Source organism: Oryctolagus cuniculus, chromosome 4 (genome assembly GCF_964237555.1).
Source record: "Oryctolagus cuniculus chromosome 4, mOryCun1.1, whole genome shotgun sequence".
NCBI classification, from domain to species: domain Eukaryota; kingdom Metazoa; phylum Chordata; class Mammalia; order Lagomorpha; family Leporidae; genus Oryctolagus; species Oryctolagus cuniculus.
In genome coordinates, this window is record NC_091435.1 from 29,599,250 (window position 1) to 29,610,037 (window position 10,788).

At 41.5% G+C, this 10,788-nt stretch overlaps 1 long non-coding RNA gene across 1 annotated transcript in view; it reads left to right on the top strand.

Annotated features, from left to right (window-relative positions):
- Positions 1-10,540, top strand: part of LOC103350595 (uncharacterized) — a 109,268-nt gene extending 98,728 nt beyond the window's left edge. The window contains exons 3-5 of the long non-coding RNA XR_518566.4: positions 1,065-1,157; positions 7,704-7,822; positions 8,355-10,540. This is a non-coding gene — a long non-coding RNA (uncharacterized lncRNA). The remainder of the gene's footprint in view (positions 1-1,064; positions 1,158-7,703; positions 7,823-8,354) is intronic.
- The last annotated feature ends 248 nt before the right edge of the window (positions 10,541-10,788 follow it).

A 10,788-nucleotide genomic window follows, 5' to 3' on the forward strand; every position in this document is an offset into this window, starting at 1 on the left:
ATTCAGCAGTAGCTGTTTCCTGAGACCCTTGTGGCCAGAAAGAGGAAGTACGGTGAACCCTTATCTTCAACAGCTGAACTATTAAAGCGTTACTACTCCTTTGAAGAGGCCCAAACTACTTGTCTGCTTACTGATCTTGACCTTCCTGTTAACTCTCTGTGACAGCTTTGACATCAGGCTCCTGGTTAGCCGTCTGATCCCCCACTGGGATTAGAATTTCTGTACCCCTTTGCCTGTTTGACTGGTATTATCAGATAGGTTGCCTTTTATTGCAAAAATTACTTTTATAGTAATCTTAAACAAAAAGATATCTTTTGTGAAGGATATTGAGAGCTACAGGACAATAGGAGGTTTCAGGAAAGAAAATTTTGACAAAAGGACAAGAACCAGGGCTGCTGCAGAGGGTCAGGAGGTAGGCAACACAGTAAACATCTGGCTGTGATTTTGCTACAGAAACTGTCACCATTACTCCAGATGGAGCCTAACTGCCCTGTTTTCTTTGTTTTACTTATTTAAAATTCAGAGTCCTAAGCAAGAGCATCTGATTGTTTGAACCTGCCTCACTTGCTTGTGTTGTGACTGCCAGGGTAGGAGTGAAGAGGATGGCAGAGGGGAAAGGATGGGATTCCTTCGTGTTCCGGAGCTGGAGTTGGGTTTCTGTATCCAGTAAAGATGAACCCAGGAGCTGCTCTTGAGGCTGTCCAGCATTTGGGCACATCCTTTTTTCCTACCTAGAGTCAAGAAAAAGATGTGCGCTACTTGATGCAATGCCTGAAAGCAGACTCAGCCTCTCCTCAGTGGGACAAACATTCCTGACTTGCTTCACTGGATCGCAAACCCATCGTTCATTTTTCACTTCATTTATATAGAAAGGAAAAGGCTGCAGTTTTATATGCAACACAGGCAACTACATTTAAAAATGGTAGCCTCCATTCCCTCTGAAAAGTGAGCTCAAGGGAATATAGAGCCATTAGAGCAAATGAAAAACAGGCCGTTAAGTTCAAAATACGATGGAGGGCCTCTGACCTGATTCCTAGCTAATTTTCCTATTTTTATTTTTCCAGGGACTTTGCCTATAGAAAAAGAAGCACAGTTGGGAGTTCAGTGTTGAAGTCTGAATATTTCCTCTGTTTAACCTTTGGGTAATCTGAGGATAAGTATGTTTCTGTGACTATAAAGAAGGTTTTCTCAATTCTCTCACTAGTGACTTCCTTTATGTATTGATATTGCCTTATATAATCTTTTTAAATTTTTAAACAATTATAAAAGACATACAAAAATTGTGCATATTATTGGGGCACTATAAGATATTTTGTTACATATATACATTGTATGATAAGTAATCAGGGTAAATATATTAATCCTTTCAAACATTTAACATTTTTTATAATGAGAGCATCTTAAATATTATCACCTAGTTTTTAAATATAGGGAAATATGCTGTAGATTAACATTATCTATAGCCACTCTACTCTGAAATGGAAAGCAAAACTTTGTACTCCTCTCTAGCCATAGCCTAATACCCATCAATCAACCTTTTCCCATTCCTCCCTCCTCATTTTCCCTCCTGAACTTCTGGTAACCATCATTATATTTTTAACTTCTATGAGTTAGACTTCAGATATTTTTTAGACTCCAGATATTCATGAGATCATGTGATATTTGTCTTTTATGCTTGGCTTCTTTAATACAATGACCCCCAGTTTCATGTATGTTGTTGTAAATCACAAGATTTCACCCTTTCTAAAGTTGAGTAATGTTCTGTTGTGTTTATGTTTATTTATTTATTTGAAATACAGAGTTGGCCAGCGCTGCGGCTCACTTGGCTAATTCTCCGCCTGTTGCATTGGCACCCCAGGTTCTAGTCCCGGTCAGGGCGCCAGATTCTGTCCCGGCTGCTCCTCTTCCAGTCCAGCTCTCTGCTGTGGCCCGGGAGGGCAGCGGAGAATGGCCGAAGAGCTTGGGCCCTGCACCTGCATGGGAGACCAGGAAAAGTACCTGGCTCCTGGCTTCAGATTGGCGCAGCACACTGGCTGTAGCAGCCACTTGGGGGGTGAACCAACGGAAGAAAGACCTTTCTCTCTGTCTCTCTCTCTCACTGTCTAACTCTGTCTGTCAAAAAAAAAAAAAAAAAAAATACAGAGTTACAGAGAGAGAGAGAGAGAAAGAGAGAGAATCTTCCATCTGCTGGTTCATTCTCCAAATGACCACAATGGCTGGAGCTGGGACATTCCAAAAGCCAGGAGCCAGAAGCTTCTAGATCTCCCATGAGTGTGCAGGGGCCCAGGAATTTGGGCTATCTTCTACTACTTTCTCAGGCCATAGCAGAGAGCCAGATCAGAAGTGGAGCAGCTGGGACTCAAACTGGTGCCCATATGGGATGCCAGCACTGCAGGCAGTGGCTTTACCCACTTTGCTACAGCACCAGTCTCATAGCATATTTTCTTTAGCCATTCATTGGGGGATAGACACTCAGGTTGTTTTCCTTTCTTGGTTATTGTGAATAGTGCTTCAATAGGCATGGGAGTGCAGATGTCTCTTTTACAAATGCTTTCGATTTCCCCTGGACACATACCTAATAATAGGATTGCTACATCATATGGTAGATCTATTCTTAGTTTTTTGAGGAACTTCCATACTGTTCTCCAAAATAGTTGTGCTGATTTACACACCCACCAACAGTGCACATAGGTTTCCTTTTTTCCACATTCTCACCAACACTTGTTACCCTTTGTCTTTTCGATAGTAGCCAATCTTACTGTGATATCTCATATGGTTTTAATTTTCATTTCCTTAATGATTAGTGATGTTGAGTATTTCTTCATGTATATGTTTGATATTCATGTTTTCCTCTGATAAATGTCTGTTTAGATTTATTGCCCATTTTTAAATTGGATTCTTTGGAATTTTTTTGCTACTGAGTTGTTTCAGTTTGTTATATATTCTGTATATTAATCCCCAATCAGATAAGTACCTTGAAAATATTTTCTTCATTCTGTAGGTTGTCTCTTTGCTCTGTTGATTCTTTGATGAAATTTCATTTATCTATTTTGGCATTTGTTTCCTGCACTTTCGGGATCTGATTCAGGAAATCCTTGTCTACTTCAATGTCCTGAAGTGTTTTCCCTTTGCTGTCTTCTCATGGTCTCAAAGTTTCAAGTCTTGCTGCTGGTGTTGCGGTGCAGTGGGTTAAGCTGCCTGTGCATCTGGCATCCCGTATGAGTGCCAATCCGAGTCTTGGCTGCTTGACGTCTGATCCAGTTCCCTGTTAATGCCCCTGGGAAAGCAGCAGAAGATGGCTAGAGTGCTTGAGTTCCTGTCACCTATGTGGGAGACCATGGATTGGAGTTCCAGACACTTAGCTTCTGCCTTGGGCTAGCCCTAGCCATTTTTGGTGGAGTCTTTGGCATTTTCTATATGTAATATCACATCAGCTGCAAACAATGAGCACTTCATTTCCTCCTTTCCAATTTAGATTCCTTTTATTTTTGGCTTTTGCCTTATCACTGTAGCTAGAACTACCAGTACTACATTGAATAAAATTAGTGTAAGTGGATATCCTTGTTTTGTTCCAAATCTTAGAGAGAAAGCTTTCAACTTTCCTCATTCAATATGTTAGCTATTGGTTTGTTATACATACCTAATTTGGTCAGGGCTTTCATTATGAAACTACCTTGAGTTTTCTTAAGTGCCTTTCTGCATCTATTGAGAAGATCCTTTACTATTTGTCCTTCATTCTGTTGTGGTATATCACACTTACTGATTCGCATATGTTGAACCATCCTTGCATACCTAGGAAGAATCCCACTTGATCACAATCAATGATCTTGTTAATGTGCTGTTGGATTCAATTTGATGCCTTTTGTTCAGGATTTTTGCATCTGCTTTTATCAAAGGTATTGGTCTGTTTTTGTTGTTGCTGTTGTTGTTGTGTCCTTGTATGGTTTTAGTATCTAGGTAAACTTGGCTTTAAAAAATGAATTGGGGGGCCTGGCACTGCGGCACAGAGGGTTAAAACCCTGGCCTGAAGCGCCGGCATCCCATATGGGCACCAGTTCTAGTCCAGGCTGCTCCTCTTCTGATACAGCTCTCTGGTATGGCCTGGTATAGCAGTGGAATATGACCCAAGTCCCTGGGCTCCTGCACCAATGTGGGAGACCTGGAAGAAGTTCCTGGCTCCTGGCTTCAGATTGGCACAGCTCCAGCTGTTGCTGCCATCTGGGAAATGGGTCAGCGGATGGAAGACCTCTCTGTCTGTCTACCTCTCTCTGTTACTCTGTCTTTCAAATAAATAAAATAAATCTTAAAAAAAAAAAAAGGCCAGAAGCCAGGATCTTCTTCAAGGTCTCCCAAGTGGGTGCAGGGACCCAAGCACTTAGACCATCTTCTGCTTTCCCAGGCGTATTAGCAGAGAGATGGATTGGAAGTGGAGCAGCTGACACTTGAATTGGCACACATGTGGGATGCTGGCCTTGTAGGCAGTGACTTAACTCACTATGCCACAGTGCCGGCCCCTCTTTTTTTTTTTTTTTCTTAGTGTAGCTAAGGGTTTATCATTTTTAGCTATCTTTTTGAAGAACCAGCTCTTCACTTAATTATTATTTTGCATTATTTTTAGTCCCTAAATTATTTATTTGTGTTCTGAGTTTTATTTCTTTCCTTATATCAGTTTTGGATTTGATTTGTTCTTGTGTTTCTAATTCCTTGAAGTGCAATGATAAGTTGTTTATTTGAGATCATTCTGATTTTTTTATGCAGCTATTATTTGTTATACACTTCCGTCTTAGTAATACTTTGGCTGTATTCCATAGGTTTTGGCATGATGTGTTTCTATTTTCATCCATTTCATGAAATTTAAAATTCACTGATTGTTCAGGAGTAAGTTATTTAATTTCCATGTATTCATGTAACTTCTAAAGGTTTTTTTATTTAGGAAAAACACTCAGTATGATTTCTATTCTTTTAAATTTGTAGAGTCTTGATCAATCCTGGAAAATGATTCATGTGTTGTTGAGAAGAATGTGTTTTGCAGGTGTAGGGTGGAAGATCCTATATATGTACGTTAGTGCCAATTGATGGAGTGTGATTTAACTCATCTATTTCTTTGATGATTTTTGGTCTAGATGATCTGTCCATTTATGACACTTGGTGTTAATGTTCCCTAAAATTATTGTATTGATGTCTACCTCTATCTTTAGGTCTATCAATATTTACTTTATGTGTTTGGGTGATCCAATATTCAGTGCATATTCATTGATTAGTGTTATATCCTCTTGCTGGATTGAGCCCTTATCACCATATAATGATCTTCCTGGTCTCTTTTTACTACTTTAAATATCTATTTTATCTGATAGAAGTATGTCTACTTCTGCTTGCATTTCAGTTTCATCTGCATGAAATGTCTTGTTCTATCCTTTCACTTTCAGTATATGTATGAGCTGAGAGGTGAAGTGAGTTGCTTGGAAGCAGTGTATAGCCTGTGACAAGGGACTCAAAGTTGAACTTGTCTACAAAGTATAGCACACTGAGATGATTATAGACAATAGGTTATTTTGTTTGATTGTTTTAAAACAAACCCTGTTCTTCATAAAAATAAATGTTAGTTTGTAACTGGCCCATTTCTAGCTTCTGTACCTCTGCTTGCTTGATAATGGCCAAGGCCACCAGACCATGGTTTCTCTTGTCTACTCCCGGCTACAGCCACAAGATAACACAGGTGGCACCAAGATCAGTGACACCATGCTTGACCCAGACCAGGAACAACTGAATAATTGAATCGTTACATTTTTCATTAAGGTTACAAAAAACCTAACTGATTTGCTAGCTGCTTCTCGCTTCTGTATGCCTGCTTTCTGCTTGCACAAGCTCACACACATAACCAAATGTCTGATAAAACGTAAGTTTTGCCTTTAAAACCCCCCACCACTGCAACTCGGGGCTGTCTTGTCTCTCTGTGAGAGGGAAGTCGACAGCTGGCTAATAAAGACTCCTAATTTGACCTCAAAAATCTTGCTGTGTTTTTAATCTTGCTGTGTCCCACAACAAGCTGGGTCCTGTTTTTAAACCTATTTTGTTACTTCATGTCTTTTTTTAAAAAATTATTTATTTATTTGAAAAGCAGAGTTACAGAGGCGGAGAGAGAGAGAGGTCTTCCACCAGCTGGTTCACTCCCCAAATGGCTGCAATGGCCAGAGCTGGGCCAATCCAAAGCCAGGAGCCAGGAGCTTCTTTTGGGTCTCCCACATGGGTGCAGGGGCCCAAGGATGTGGGCCATCTTCCACTGCTTTCCTAGGCTATAGCAGAGAGTTGGATCTGAAGTGGAGCATCTGGGAATCAAACTGTCTCCCATATGGGAAGCGGGCACTGCAGGTAGTGGCTTTACTCTCTACGAAACAGTGTCAGCCCCACTCTTATGTCTTTTTTTTTTTTTTTTTAAGATTTACTTATTTACTTATTTGAAAGGCACAGTTACAGAGAGGTGGAGGCCAGGGGATGGGATCTTCTTCCAGGAGCTTCTTCCAGGTCTCCCATGTGGGTGCAGGGGCCCAAGGAATTAGGCCATCTTCCATTGTTTTTCCAGGCCATAGCAGAGAGCTGGATCAGAAGTGAACCATCCAGAATATGAACTGGCACCCATATATGGGATGCTGGTACTGCAGGTGGCTGCTTTACCCGTTGGCCTTTTGATTGGAGAATTTAGTTCACTGATATTTAAAGTAATTATTTATAGATAGGATCTTATTATTGCTATTTTGATACCTATTTTGTATTTTTATTATAATCCCTATCTTTCTCTTAGAATTGTCATTTGTGGATAGCTGCTTTTGTCTAGTGGTGTACTTTAATTCCTTGCTTATTACTATTAGTAAGTTGGTTATAGGTTCTTGCTCTGTGGCTACCAGGGAGCTTACATAAAACTTCTTTTAGGTATAACAAACTATCTTGAAATAATAACAACTTACTTTGATTATAAAGATAGGGAAAGAAACAAATGAAAACCAAAGCCATGAGCAATCATACTAAAGAATTCTACATTGTGTTCCATTTTTCTCCATGCTTTTAACTTTTGATGTTACCTTTGATCTCTTTCAATATTGCCTCTCTTAACATATTAATGTAGTGATCATAATTTTTTTAGTTTTCACAGTAAAGATATGAATTGTTTATACAACATGTTTGTAGTGTTAGGACATTTTGAATTTGTAGAGTTGCTTTTCTCAATATGTTTTCTACCTTCTGATATTTTCCTTTTTGTTAGTGTGTCTTTCTTTCAGTTTGAAGAAGTCACTGTAGCATTTCTTATAAGACAGATCTGGTGGTGATAAATTCTCTCAGCTTCTATTTGTTTGGAACTGTCTTTATCTCCCTCTCATATCTTAAGGACAGGTTTGCTGGATACCATATTCTTGGCTGGCAAGTTTTTCCCTTCAACACTGTAAAAGGCTCATCATACTCCCACTTGGCCTGTAAGGTTTATTTACTTTTTTGAAAAAGATTTATTTTATTTATTTGAAAGGCAGAGTTACACACACACACACACACACACACACGGAGAGATCTTCCATCCATTGGTTCACTCCCCAAATGGCCACAATTGCTTGTGCTGGGCCAGGCTGAAGCCAGCCACCAGGAGCTTCATTGAAGTGTTTCATGTGGGTGGCAGGGGCCTAAACATTTGGGTTATCTTTTGCTACTTTTCCCAGGCCATTAGCAGGAAGCCTGATCAGAAGTGGAATAGCCGGGACTCGAACAGTGCCCATATTGATGCTGGCGTTGCAGGTGGCAGCTTAACCCACTGCACCACAACACTGTCCCCTGGTCTGTAAGTTTTCCGCTGAGACTTCTTCAGTCAGGTTAATTGGGATCCCTTTATGTGTTATTTGCTTCTTTTCTCTTGCGTTTTGGGAACTCTCTCTTTATCTTTATTCTCGGGGAGCTTGACTTAAAATATCTTGGGGAAACCTTGGTTGGATTGAATCTGACTGGTGACCTTTGGACTTCCTGTACCAGGATAGTTGTTTCTTTCTCTAGGTTTGGGAAGTTTTCTGTTATTATTTCTTTGGACATGCTTCTTACCCCTTTGGTATTCTCAATGACTCAAATATCAATAATTTGAATATTTGCTCTTTTTATGCTATTCCATGTTTCCTGTAAGCTGTCTTTATTACTCCTGGTTTTCTTTTCTTTTCCTACTGAAACTATGTATTTTCAAATAGCCTGTCTTCAAGGTCAGCAATTTTTCCTTCTGTTTAATCTATTCTGCTATTGATGTCTTTTATCATGCTTTTAATTTCTCTTAATGTAATGTAATTTTCAGTTGAAGGATTTCTGCCTTTTTTTTTTTTTTTTGACAGGTAGAGCCACAGACAGAGAGAGATACAGAGAGAAAGGTCTTCCTTCCACTGTTTCACTCCCCAAATGGATGCCACAGCCGGCGCTGCGCAGATCCGAAGCCAGGAGCCAGGTGCTTCTTCCTGGTTTCCCATACAGGTTCTGCTTGATTTCTTTCAATTACTTCCATCACTCTTTCAAATCTCTCTATTAAAATACTGATTAATATCCCTATAGTCTCTTGAATTTCATTGCATTTCTTTAAAAAGCTACTTTGAAATCTTCATCCAAGTGTTTGGAAATTTTGGTTCCCAGATGGTTGGTTTCTGGCACTTTTTTTGGTCTTTAGGAGAAATTTTGGTTCCTTGGAAGTTCCTGATACTTGTTAATGTACCACATCATCTGAGCATTGAAGGATTAGTTATAGTAATCTGGCTTTGTTTGTGGCTGTACTTCTAGAAATTCTAAGTAATCTATTTACTCTGAGCCTATAGATTCTTTTGCTATTTCAGCACTAGATAGCACCCTATGTTGTGGTTTGCCCTACGTCCACTGCTGATGTTTTCTTGCTTGCATCTTACAATACTCCCCACATCAAATTTGTCTGAAACATTCTATTGATCTGTTCTTCAGTATGAACTGGAGAAATTCCTAAAAAGGCATGCTCTGTCCCTATAAAGCCTCCTCCTGGGTCTGTGGTAGGCACAGACTCCTCATCCAGTGTCCATGGATGCTACAATACTAGATCACCTGTGGAGCTCTCAGCCCATCAAGACCAGAGCAGCCTGGGGGTAGGAACAAAGTTCACCCTTCTATGTTCTGTCTGCTGCTAAGGTGGGCTCACTAATCAGTGCTATACCTAGCTGTCTCTGATAATGTTGGCTTGGATATAAGACTGCTCAACTGGGACCACAGAACTCCTCTGGGCACTGAAGCCGGTCCAGAGGCTCTGCTGCAGGCCATAGCCTGGGGACAGAGACAGCTAGGATCTGCTCATTGCTATTTTTTTTTTATCTGCTTGGTGTTTATTCCTAAAACAGTCCTGTGATTCCTGTCTATCCGCCCCGGGTTGCAGGAGGGGGGTTAGAGGCAGCCCCTCAGATACTCAGGCTGGCTCTAGTTGGGTCATATCTGGGTCTCACAATTACCAGGCTCTGTGTAGTCGTAGGGGTGCACATGAGGCTCACAAGAAGTTGGTGGTGATATAAACCAAAACAAGTCTGTCTTACCAAGGCTTAGATTTCCACCTGATACTAGGGCAAGTCTAGAGACTGTCTACAGAGGCTTGCCTCAGGACAGAAACCTTTTTTTTTTTTAAGATTTATTTTATTTATTTGAAAGGCAGAGTAACAGAGAGAGGTAGAAGAGAGAGAGGTCTTCCAGCCACTGGTTCACTCCCCCAGATGGCTGCAATGGCCAGAGCTGTGCTGATCCAAAGCCAGGAGCCAGGAGCTTCTTCCGGGTCTCCAATGCGGGTGCAGGGGCCCAAGGACTTGGGCCATCTTCCACTGCTTTCCCAGGCCATAGCAGAGACTGGATTGGAAGAGGAGCAGCCGGGACTAGAACTGGCGCCTATATAGGATGCTGGCGCTTCAGGCCAGGGCTTTAACCCGCTGTACCACAGTGCCAGCCCTATGGACAGAAACCTTTTGGATCTGCCCAACATTGGACTTTACCAGCTCAGCTCTGAGTCCTAAGCCACAGTTTCCTGGCCTCTTGTTTTCAGCCCACGGTTGGAGGACGGTCATAAAGACGGCACTCAGGTCCTCCAGACTGGCCTCCTGCTGGTCACACTTGGGTTCCACAGTCACGGGTCTCCACAGAGTTCTAGGATGTCCACCAACTGCATCAAAAGCTAACAATGTGTCATTCCAAAATGAATTTGACCTCCCAGAATGTAGGTCTCTGCCTGATGCCAAGTCTGAAGGCTTGGTCTGTGAGTGCCAGTTGTGTGATAGATGCCTTTGGTATTTATCAGGTGTCAGGTCTTGGTGTGGTAGGCCTGGCTCTGAGTGCTAAGGTCTAGTCCTAGGCTCCCTCTTGTAACATTTCTGCAGTCCTGGAGTTTTGCTTTCTGCTAGCAGTTAGGGTAGGAGTGGCAGGGGCTATCTGGCTGTGGAAGCCCCAGATATCACTCCACAGGGCGTCAGGGCAGTGGGCTCAGTCTCAATTTTTCGCAGTAGACATGGCCCTGGGATTCAGTTCATTTTCCTTTTCCCAGTCTGGAGACATCTCCATGCCATGCTCCTGGAAGCTGGGAATGAGGGCGTGCTTGCTTGCTTCAATGTGACTTAAGATCATAACAAGATGAGTCACTGTGGTCTCTCCTCTGGCTTTCTAGCTCTTTAGGAAGGTGATTTGGTTTGTATATCTGTCTCTGTGGGGAGAGGACCACTGGAGCCTTTTACTCCGCCACGATCTTGGCTCCCATTTTCATAAGCAGCTTTTGAAATTGAA